Consider the following 12,628-nt stretch of genomic DNA (forward strand, 5'->3'; position numbering starts at 1 on the left):
TTTGGTTCCTTGGACATGAGGTGGAACCATAAGATTTTGCATGAAAGGAGGACTAGCAGCTGCGTTGCACGGGAGAATGTGAAAAGGTTCATATGTAGTGAAATCTGAGAAATCCGTATGTTTTCGTCAATTGTTATCGAATCGACTTAAAGCCAGATCGTACATTGGCCGCTCTTCCCTCTGAAACCGTTACATTTATCGGCTCCAAAGATGTGTCGCGAGCTACGTAATGCGGAGACACTAAAAGCACTATACTAGAACACAGATGAAGCTTCTAAGTTGATGTTATAGCCAGTAAGAAGTAGTGTAATTCAAGTATTCGTTATCGATTATTCACTTTTCACCCGGCTTTGGTACCTTGTACAGCAGCTGGGACATTAAGATTTTGCATGAAAGGAGGACTATTAGCCGCGTTGCACGGGAGAATGTGAAAAGTGTTCATATGTAGTAAAAACCTGAGAAATCCGTCCGTTTTCGTAATTTGTTAATTTGTACATTGGCCGCTCTCCTCTCTGAAACGGTTACATTTATCGTCTGCAAAGCTATGTCGCGTGCTGCGTTATGCGGGACTCTAAAATCACCATAGTAGAACACAGAAGTAGCTTCTAAGTTGATGTAATACCTAGTAAGAAGTAGTACAATTCACGTTTTAGTTATCGATTATTGACTATTTAGCCTTTTTTGGTGCCTTGTGCATGAGCTAGGACGTTACGATTTTGAATAAAAGGACTACTAGCATCCGCGTTGCACGGGAGAATGTGAAAAGTGTTCATATGTAGTAAAAACCTGAGAAATCTGTCCGTGTTCGTAATTTGTTTTCGATTCGCCTTAAAGGCAGATCGTCACATTGGCCGGTCTACCCTCTGAAACGGTTACATTTATCGTCTGCAAAGCTATGTCGCTGGGTGCGGTATGCGGAGACACTAAAAGCACTATACTAGAACACAGAAGAAGCTTCTAAGTTGATGTAATAGCCAGTAAGAAGTAGCACAATTCAAGTTTTAGTTTTCGATTACTGACTTTTTAGCCGGCTTTGGTGCCTTGGACATGAGCTAGGACCTTAAGATTTTGCATGAAAGGAGGACTAGCAGCCTCGTTTCAGGGGAGAATGTGAAAAGTGTTCACATGTACTAAAAACCTGAGAAATCCGTCGGTTTTGGTCATTTGTTATCGAATCGACTTAAAGCCAGATCGTCACATTGGCCGCTCATGTCTCTGAAACGGTTACATTTATCGTCTGCAAAGCTATGTCGCGTGCTGCGGTATGCGGAGACACAAAAATCAGCACAGTATAACACAGTTGTAGCTTCTAAGTTGATGTAATACCCAGTAAGTAGTAGTAAAATTCACGTTTTAGCAATCGATTATTGACTTTTTAGCCGGCTTTGGTGCCTTGGGCATGAGCTAGGACCTTAAGATTTTGCATGAAAGAAGGACTAGAAGCCGCGTTGCACGGGAAAATGTGAAAAGTGATCATATGTAGTAAGAACCTGAGAAATCTTTCCGTTTTCGTCATTGTTATCAAATCGACTTAAAGCAAGATCGTTACATAGGTCGCTCTTCTCTCTGAAACGGTTTTATTTATCGTCTGCAAAGCTATGTCGTTGGGTGCGGTATGCGGAGACACTAAAAGCCTTATAGTAGAACACAGTAGAAGCTTCTAAGTTGATGTAATAGGTAGTACAATTGAAGTTTTAGTTTTTGATTATTGAGTTTCTAACCGGCTTTAGTCACTTGGACATGAGCTAGGACCATAAGATTTTGCATGAAAGGAGGACTAGCAGCCGCGTTGCACGGGAAAATGTGTTAAAGCGTTCATATGTAGTAAAAAACTGATAAATCTGCCGGTTTTCTTCATTTGTTATCGAATTGACTTAAAGCCAGGACGTTACATTGTCTGCTCTTCTCTCTGAAACGGTTACATTTATCGTCTGCAAAGCTATGTCGCGTGCTGCGGTATGCGGAGACACAAAAAGCACCATAGTAGAACACTGAAAAAGCTTCTAAGTTTATGTAATAGCAAGTAAAAAGTAGTACAATTCACGTTTTAGTTATCGATTATTGACTTTTTGGCCGGCTTTGGTGCCTTGGACGTGAGCTAGGACCTTAAGATTTTGCATGAAAGGAGGACTAGTAGCTGCGATACACGGGAGAGAGTGAAAAGTGTTCATTTGTAGTAAAAACCTAAGGTATTCGGCCGGTTTCGTCATTTGCTATCAAATCGACTTAAGGCCAGATCGTCACATTGGCCTCTCTTCTCTCTGAAACAATTACATTTATCGTCTGCAAAGTTATGTCACGTGCTGCGGTATGCGGAGACACTAAAAGCACCGTAGTAGAACACAGATGAAGCTTCTAAGTTGATGTAATAGCCAGTAAGATGTAGTACAATTCGTATTTTGGGTATAGATTATTGACTTTTTACCTTTCTTTGGAGCCTTGGACTTGAGCTAAGAACTTAAGATTTTGCATGAAAGGAGGACTAGCACCCGCGTTGCACGGGAAAATGTGAAAAGTGTTCGTATGTAGTAAATACCTGAGAAATCCGTCCGTTTTCGACATTTGTTATCGAATCGACTTAAAGCCACATCGTCTCATTGGCCGCACTTCTGTCTGAAACGGTTACATTTATCGTCTGCAAAGCTATGTCGCGTGCTGCGGTATGCGGAGACACTAAAAGCACCATAGTAGAACACAGATGAAGCTTCTAAGTTGATGTAATAACCAGTAAGATGTAGTACAATTGAAGTTTTAGGTATTGATTATTGACTTTTCACCCTTCTTTGGTGCCTTTGACATGAGCTAGGAACATAAGATTTTGCATGAAAGGTGGACTAGCAGCCGCGTTGCACGGGAGAATGTGAACTGTGTTCATATGTGGTAAAAACTTGAGAAATTCGTCCGTTTTCGTCATTTGTTATCAAATCGACTTAAACCCAGATCGTCACATTGGGCACACTTCTGTCTGAAGCGGTTATATTTATCGTCTGCAAAGCTATGTCGCGTGCTGCGGTATACAGAGACACTAAAAGCACCATAGTAGAACATAGATGAAGCTTCTAAGTTGACGTAATAGCCAGTAAGATGTAGTACAATTCGTGTTTTAGGTATAGATTATTGACTTTTTACACTTCTTTGGTGCTTTGGACTTGAGCTAGGAACTTAAGATTTTGCATGAAAGGAGGACTAGCACCCGCGTTGTACGGGAGAATGTGAAAAGTGTTCATATGTAGTAAATACCTGAGAAATCAGTCCGTTTTCGTCATTTGTTGTCGAATCGACTTAAAGCCAGATCGTCACATTGGCCGCACTTCTGTCTGAAACGGTTACATTTATCGTCTGCATAGCTATGTCGTGTGCTGCGGTATGCGGAGACACTAAAAGCACCATAGTAGAACACAGATGAAGCTTCTAAGTTGATGTAATAGCCAGTAAGAAGTAGTACACTTCAATTTTCAGGTATTGATTATTGACTTTTTACCCTTCTTTGGTGCCTTGGACAAAACCTAGGAACTTAAGATTTTGCATTAAAGGAGGAATAGCAGCCGCGTAGCACGGGCGAATGTGAAAAATGTTCATATGTAGTAAAAACCTGAGAAACCTGTCCGTTTTCGTCATTTGTTATCGAATCGTCTTAAAGCCAGATCGTCACATTGGCCGCTCTTCTCTCTGAAACGGTTGTACTTATCGTCTGCAAAGCTATGTCACGTGCTGCGGTATGCGGAGACACTAAAAGCACCATAGTAGAACACAGATGAAGCTTCTAAGTTGATGTAATAGCCAGTAAGAAGTAGTACTATTCAAGTTTTAGGTATCGATTATTGACTTTTTACCCTTCTTTGGCGACTCGGACATGAGCTAGGAACTTAAGATTTTGCATGAAAGGAGGACTAGCAGCCGCGTTGCTCAGGAGAATGTGAAAAGTGTTCATATGTGGTAAGAACCTGAGAAATCCGTCAGTTCTCGTCATTTGCTATCGAATCGACTTAAAGCCAGATCGTCTCTTTGGCCGCTCTTCTGTCTGAAACGGTTACATTTATCGTCTGCAAAGCTATGTCGCGTGCTGTGGTATGCGGAGACACTAAAAGCACCATAGTAGAACACAGATGCAGCTTCTAAGTTGATGTAATAGCCAGTAAGAAGTAGTACTATGCAAGTATTAGGTATCGATTATTGACTTTTTACCCTTCTTTGGTGCCTTGGACATGAGCTAGGAGCTTAAGATTTTGCATGAAAGGAGGACTAGCAGCCGCGGTGCACGGGCGACAGTGAGAAGTGTTCATATGTAGTAAAAACCTGAGAAATCCGTGAGATTTCGTCATTTGTTATCGAATCGACTTAAAGCCAGATCGTCACATTGGCCAGTCTTCTGTCTGAAACGGTTACATTTATCGTCTGCAAAGCTATGTCGCGTGCTGCGGTATGCGGAGACACTAAAAGCACCATAGTAGAACACAGATGAAGCTTCTAAGTTGATGTAATAGCCAGTAAGAAGTAGTACTATTCAAGTTTTAGGTATCGATTATTGACTTTTTACCCTTCTTTGGCGACTCGGACATGAGCTAGGAACTTAAGATTTTGCATGAAAGGAGGACTAGCAGCCGCGTTGTACGGGAGAATGTGAAAAGTGTTCATATGTAGTAAAAACCTGAGAAATCCGTCCGTTTTCGTCACTTGTTATCGAATCGACTTAAAGCCAGATCGTCACATTAGCCGCACTTCTGTCTGAAACGGTTACATTTATCGTCTGCAAAGCTATGTCGCAGGCTGCGATATGCGGAGACACTAAAAGCACCATAGTAGAACACAGATGAAGCTTCTAAGTTTGTGTAATAGTCCGTAAGAAGTAGTACAATTCAAGTTTCAGGTATTGATTATTGACTTTTTACCCTCTTTGGTGCCTTGGACATGAGCTAGGATCTTAATATTTTGCATGAAAGGAGGACTAGCAGCCGTGTAGCACGGGCGAATGTGAAAAGTGTTCATATGTAGTAAAAATCTGAGAAATCCGTCCGTTTTCTTCATTTGTTACCGAATCGACTTAAAGCCAGATCATCACATTGGCCGCTCTTCCCTCTGAAACTGTTACATTTACCGTCTGCAAAGTTATGTCGTTGGGTGCGGTATGCGGAGACACTAAAAGCCTTATAGTAGAACACAGTAGAAGCTTCTAAGTTGATGTAATAGGTAGTACAATTGAAGTTTTAGTTTTCGATTATTGAGTTTTTAACCGGCTTTAGTCACTTGGACATGAGCTAGGACCATAAGATTTTGCATGAAACGAGGACTAGAAGCCGCGTTGCACGGGAAAATGTGTTAAAGCGTTCATATGTAGTAAAAAACTGAGAAATCTGTCGGTTTTCTTCATTTGATATCGAATTGACTTAAAGCCAGGACGTTACATTGTCTGCTCTTCTCTCTGAAACGGTTACATTTATCGTCTGCAAAGCTATGTCGAGTGCTGCGGTATGCGGAGACCCAAAAAGCACCATAGTAGAACACTGAAAAAGCTTCTAAGTTTATGTAATAGCAAGTAAAAAGTAGTACAATTCACGTTTTAGTTATCGATTATTGACTTTTTAGCCGGCTTTGGTGCCTTGGACGTGAGCTAGGACCTTAAGATTTTGCATGAAAGGAGGACTAGTAGCTGCGATACACGGGAGAGTGTGAAAAGTGTTCATTTGTAGTAAAAACCTAAGGTATTCGGCCGTTTTCGTCATTTGTTATCAAATCGAATTAAGGCCAGATCGTCACATTGGCCTCTCTTCTCTCTGAAACGGTTACATTTATCGTCTGCAAAGTTATGTCGTGTGCTGCGGTATGCGGAGACACTAAAAGCACCATAGTAGAACACAGATGAAGCTTCTAAGTTAATGTAATAACCAGTAAGAAGTACTACAATTCAAGTTTTAGGTATCGATTATTGACTTTTTACCCTTCTATGGTGGCTTGGACATGAGCTAGGAACTTAAGGTTTTGCATGAAAGGAGGACTAGCAGCCGCGTTGCACGGGAGAATGTGAAAAGTGTTCATATGTTTTAAAAACCCGAGAAATCCGTCCGTTTTCGTCATTTGTTATCGAATCGACTTAAAGCCAGATCGTCACATCGGCCACACCTATGTCTGAAACGGGTACATTTATCGTCTGCAAAGCTATGTCGCGTGCTGCGGTATGCGGAGACACTAAAGGCACCATAGTAGAACACAGATGAAGCTTCTAAGTTGATTTAATAGGCAGTAAGATGTAGTACAATTCATGTTTTAGGTTTCGATTATTGACTTTTTACCCTTCTATGGTGCCTTGGACTTGAGCTAGGGACTTAAGATTTTGCATGAAAGGAGGATTAGCAGCCGATTTGCACGGGAGAATGTGACAAGTGTTCATATCTAGTAAAAACCTGAGAAATCCGTAAGTTTTCTTCATTTGTTACCGAATCGACTTAAAAGCCAGATCGTCACATTGGCCGCACTTGTGTCTGAAACGGTTACATTTACCGTCTGCAAAGTTATGTCACGTGCTGCGGTATGCGGAGACACTAAAAGCACCATAGTAGAACACAGATGAAGCTTCTACGTTGATGTAATAACCATTAAGAAGTAGTACAATTCAAGTTTTAGGTATTGATTATTGACTTTTCACCCTTCTTTGGTGCCTTTGACATGAGCAAGGAACTTAAGATTTTGCATGAAAGGTGGACTAGCAGCCGCGTTGCACGGGAGAATGTGAAAAGTGTTCATATGTGGTAAAAACTTGAGAAATCCGTCCGTTTTCGTCATTTGTTATCGAATCGACTTAATCCCAGATCGTTACATTGGGCACACTTCTGTCTGAAACGGTTACATTTATCGTCTGCATAGCTATTTCGTGTGCTGCGGTATGCGGAGACACTAAAAGCACCATAGTAGAACACAGATGAAGCTTCTAAGTTGATGTAATAGCCAGTAAGAAGTAGTACACTTCAATTATCAGGTATTGATTATTGACTTTTTACCCTTCTTTGGTGCCTTGGACAAAACCTAGGAACTTAAGATTTTGCATTAAAGGAGGACTAGCAGCCGCGTAGCACGGGCGAATGTGAAAAATGTTCATATGTAGTAAAAACCTGAGAAACCCGTCCGTTTTCGTCATTTGTTATCGAATCGACTTAAAGCCTGATCGTCACATTGGCCGCTCTTCTCTCTGAAACGGTTGTACTTATCGTCTGCAAATCTATGTCACGTGCTGCGGTATGCGGAGACACTAAAAGCACCATAGTAGAACACAGATGAAGCTTCTAAGTTGATGTAATAGCCAGTAAGAAGTAGTAGTATTCAAGTTTTAGGTATCGTTTATTGACTTTTTACCCTTCTTTGGCGACTCGGACATGAGCTAGGAACTTAAGATTTTGCATGAAAGGAGGACTAGCAGCCGCGTTGCTCAGGAGAATGTGAAAAGTGTTCATATGTGGTAAGAACCTGAGAAATCCGTCCGTTCTCGTCATTTGTTATCGAATCGACTTAAAGCCAGATCGTCTCTTTGGCCGCTCTTCTGTCTGAAACGGTTACATTTATCGTCTGCAAAGCTATGTCGCGTGCTGCGGTATGCGGAGACTCTAAAAGCACCATAGTAGAACACAGATGAAGCTTCTAAGTTGATGTAATAGGCAGTAAGATGTAGTACAATTCAAGTTTTAGGTATCGATTATTGACTTTTTACCCTTCTATGGTGCCTTGGACTTGAGCTAGGAACTTAAGATTTTGCAGGAAAGGAGGATTAGCAGCCGATTTGCACGGGAGAATGTGAAAAGTGTTCATATCTAGTAAAAACCTGAGAAATCCGTAAGTTTTCTTCACTTGTTATCGAATCGACTTAAAAGCCAGATCGTCACATTGGCCGCACTTGTGTCTGAAACGGTTACATTTACCGTCTGCAAAGTTATGTCACGTGCTGCGGTATGCGGAGACACTAAAAGCACCATAGTAGAACACAGATGAAGCTTCTAAGTTGATGCAATAACCATTAAGAAGTAGTACAATTCAAGTTTTAGGTATTGATTATTGACTTTTCACCCTTCTTTGGTGCCTTTGACATGAGCAAGGAACTTAAGATTTTGCATGAAAGGTGGACTAGCTGCCGCGTTGCACGGGAGAATGTGAAAAGTGTTCAGATGTGGTAAAAACTTGAGAAATCCGTCCGTTTTCGTCATTTGTTATCGAATCGACTTAATCCCAGATCGTCACATTGGGCACACTTCTGTCCGAAACGGTTACATTTATCGTCTGCATAGCTATTTCGTGTGCTGCGGTATGCGGAGACACTAAAAGCACCATAGTAGAACACAGATGAAGCTTCTAAGTTGATGTAATAGCCAGTAAGAAGTAGTACACTTCAATTTTCAGGTATTGATTATTGACTTTTTACCCATCTTTGGTGCCTTATACAAAACCTAGGAACTTAAGATTTTGCATTAAAGGAGGACTAGCAGCCGCGTAGCACGGGCGAATGTGAAAAATGTTCATATGTAGTAAAAACCTGAGAAACCCGTCCGTTTTCGTCATTTGTTATCGAATCGACTTAAAGCCTGATCGTCACATTGGCCGCTCTTCTCTCTGAAACGGTTACATTTATCGTTTGCAAAGCTATGTCGCGTGCTGCGGTATTAGGAGGCAATAAAAGCACAATAGTAGAACACAGATGAAGCTTCTTAGTTGATGTAATAGCCAGTAAGATGTAGTAAAATTCAAGTTTTAGGTATCGATTATTGACTTTTTACCCTTCTTTGGTGCCTTGGACATGAGCTATGAACTTAATATTTTGCATGAAAGGAGGATTAGCAGCCGAGTTGCACGGGAGAATGTGAAAAGTGTTCATATGTTTTAAAAAATTGACAAATCCGTCCGTTTTCGTCATTTCTTATAGAATCGACTTAAAGCCAGATCGTCACATCGGCCACACCTATGTCTGAAACGGGTACATTTATCGTCTGCAAAGCTATGTCGCGTGCTGCGGTATGCGGAGACACTAAAAGCACCATAGTAGAACACAGATGAAGCTTCTAAGTTGATGTAATAGGCAGTAAGATGTAGTACAATTCAAGTTTTAGGTATCGATTATTGACTTTTTACCCTTCTATGGTGCCTTGGACTTGAGCTAGGAACTTAAGATTTTGCATGAAAGGTGGACTAGCAGCCGCGTTGCACGGGAGAATGTGAAAAGTGTTCATATGTGGTAAAAACTTGAGAAATCCGTCCGTTTTCGTCATTTGTTATCGAATCGACTTAAAGCCAAATCGTCACATTGGCCGCTCTTCTGTCTGAAACGGTTACATTTATCGTCTGCAAAGCTATGTCACGTGCTGCGGTATGAGGAGACACTAAAAGCACCATAGTAGAACACAGATGAAGCTTCTAAGTTGATGTAATAACCAGTAAGAAGTACTACAATTCAAGTTTTAGGTATCGATTATTGACTTTTTACTCTTCTTTGGTGACTTGGACATGAGCTAGGAACTTAGGATTTTGCATTAAAGGAGGACTAGCAGCCGCGTTGCACGGGAGAATGTGAAAAGAGTTCATATGTAGTAAGAACCTTAGAAGTCCGTCCGTTTTCGTCACCTGTTATCAAATCGACTTAAAGCCAGATCGTCACATTGGCCGCTCTTCCTTCGAGAAACGGTTTCATTTATCGTGTGCAAAGCTATGTCGCGTGCTGTGATATGTGGAGACACTAAAAGCGCCATAGTAGAAAACAGATGAAGCTTCTAAGTTGATGATAGCCAGTAAGAAGTAGTACAATTCAAGTTTTAGGCATGGATTATTGACTTTTAAGATGGCTTTGCTGCCTTGGACATGAGCTAGGACCTTGAGATTCTGCATCAAAGGGGGACTAGCAGCCGCGTTGCACGGGAGATTCTGGAAAGTGTTCATATGTAGTAAAACCCTGAGAAATCCGTCCGTTTTCGTCATTTGTTATCGAATCGACTTAAAGACAGATCGTCACATTGGCCGCTCTTCACTCTGAAACTTGTGTACTTACCGTCTGCAAAGCTATGTCGCGTGCTGCGGTATGCGGAGACACTAAAAGCACCATAGTAGAACACAGATGAAGTTTCTAAGTTGATGTAATAGCCAGTAAGAAGTAGTACAATTCAAGTTTTATTTATCGATTATTGACTGTTTACCCTTCTTTGGTGACTTGGACATGAGTTAGGAACTTAGGACTTTGCCTGAAATGAGGACTAGTAGCCCTGTTGCACGGGAGAATGAGAAAAGTGTCCATATGTAGTAAAAACCTGAGAAATCCGTCCGTTTTCGTCAATTGTTAACGAATCGACTTAAAGCCAGATCGTCACATTGGCCGCTCTTCCCTCTGAAACGGTTGTAATTATCGACTGCAAAGCTATGTCGCGTGCTGCGGTATGCGGAGACAATGAAAGCACCATAGTAGAACACAGTTGAAGCTTCTAAGTAGATGTAATAGCCAGTAAGAAGTAGTACAATTCAGGTTTTAGGAATCGATAATTGACTTTTTATCCTACTTTGGTGCCTTGGACATGAGCTAGGAACTTAAGATTTTGCATGAAAGGAGGACTAGCAACCGCGTTGCACGGGAGAATGTGGAAAGTGTTCATATGTAGTAAAACCCTGAGAAATCCGTCCGTTTTCGACATTTGTTATCGAATCGACTTAAAGACAGATCGTCACATTGGCCGCTCTTCACTCTGAAACGGGTGTACTTACCGTCTGCAAAGCTATGTCGCGTGCTGCGGTATGCGGACACACTAAAAGCACCATAGTAGAACACAGATGAAGCTTCTAAGTTGATGTAATAGCCAGTAAGAAGTAGTACAATTCAAGTTTTAGGCATGGATTATTGACTTTTAAGCTGGCTTTGGTGCCTTGGACATGAGCTAGGACCTTGAGATTCTGCATCAAAGGAGGACTAGCAGCCGCGTTGCACGGGAGAATGTGAAAAATGTTCATATGTAGAAAACCCTGAGAAATTCGTCCGTTTTCGTCAATTGTTATCGAATCGACTTAAAGCCAGATCGTCTCATTGGCCGCTCTTCTCTCTGAAACGGTTGTACTTATCGTCTGCAAAGCTATGTCGCGTGCTGCGGTATGCGGAGACAATGAAAGCACCATAGTAGAACACAGTTGAAGTTTCTAAGTAGATGTAATAGCCAGTAAGAAGTAGTACAATTCAAGTTTTATTTATCGATAATTGACTGTTTACCCTTCTTTGGTGCCTTGGACATGAGCTAGGAACTTAAGATTTTGCATGATATGAGGACTAGTAGCCCTGTTGCACGGGAGAATGAGAAAAGTGTCCATATGTAGTAAAAACCTGAGAAATCCGTCCGTTTTCGTCAATTGTTAACGAATCGACTTAAAGCCAGATCGTCACATTGGCCGCTCTTCTCTCTGAAACGGTTGTAATTATCGACTGCAAAGCTATGTCGCGTGCTGCGGTATGCGGAGACAATGAAAGCACCATAGTAGAACACAGTTGAAGCTTCTAAGTAGATGTAATAGCCAGTAAGAAGTAGTACAATTCAAGTTTTAGGTATCGATTATTGACTTTTTACCCTTCTTTGGTGCCTTGGACATGAGCTAGGAACTTAAGATTTTGCATGAAAGGAGGACTAGCAACCGCGTCGCTCGGGTCAATTTGGAAAGTGTTCGTATGTAGTAAAAACCTGAGAAATCCGTCCGTTTTCGACATTTGTTATCAAATCGACTAAAAGCCAGATCGTCACAATGGCCGCTTTTCTCTCTGAAACGGTTACATTTATCGTGTGCCAACCTATGTCGCGTGCTGCGATATGCGGAGACTCTAAAAGCACCATAGTAGAACACAGTTGAAGCTTCTGAGTTGATGTAATAGACAGTAGAAGTAGTACAGTTCAAGTTTTAGGTATCGATAATTGAGTTTTTTTACTCTTCTTTGGTGCCTTGGACATGACCTAGGAACTTAAGATTTTGCATGAAATGAGGACTAGTAGCCCTGTTGCACGTGAGAATTTGAAAAGTGTTCATATGTAGTAAAAACCTGTGAAATCTGTAACTTTTTTTCATTTGTTATCGAATCTACTTAAAGCCCGATCGTCACATTGGCCGCACTTCTGTCTGAAACAGTTACATTTATCGTCTGCAAAGCTATGTCGCGTGCTGCGGTATGCGGAGACACTAAATGCACAATAGTAGAACACAGATGAAGCTTCTAAGTTGATGTAATAGTCAGTACGAAGTAGTGCAATTCAAGTTTTAGGCATGGATTATTGCCCTTTAAGCTGGCTTTGGTGCCTTGGACATGAGCTAGGAACTTAAGATTTTGCATGAAAGGAGGACTAGCAACCGCGTCGCTCGGGACAATTTGGAAAGTGTTCATATGTAGTAAAAAACTGAGACATCCGTCCGTTTTCGTCATTTGTTAACGAATCGACTTTAAGCCAGATCGTCACATTGGCCGCTCTTCACTCTGAAACGGGTGTACTTACCGTCTGCAAAGCTATGTCGCGTGCTGCGGTATGCGGAGACACTAAAAGCACCATAGTAGAACACAGATGAAGCTTCTAAGTTGATGTAATGGCCAGTAAGAAGTAGTACAGTTCAAGTTTTATTTATCGATTATTGACTGTTTACCCTT

This window comes from Schistocerca gregaria, unplaced genomic scaffold (genome assembly GCF_023897955.1).
Source record: "Schistocerca gregaria isolate iqSchGreg1 unplaced genomic scaffold, iqSchGreg1.2 ptg000251l, whole genome shotgun sequence".
Lineage (NCBI taxonomy): Eukaryota > Metazoa > Arthropoda > Insecta > Orthoptera > Acrididae > Schistocerca > Schistocerca gregaria.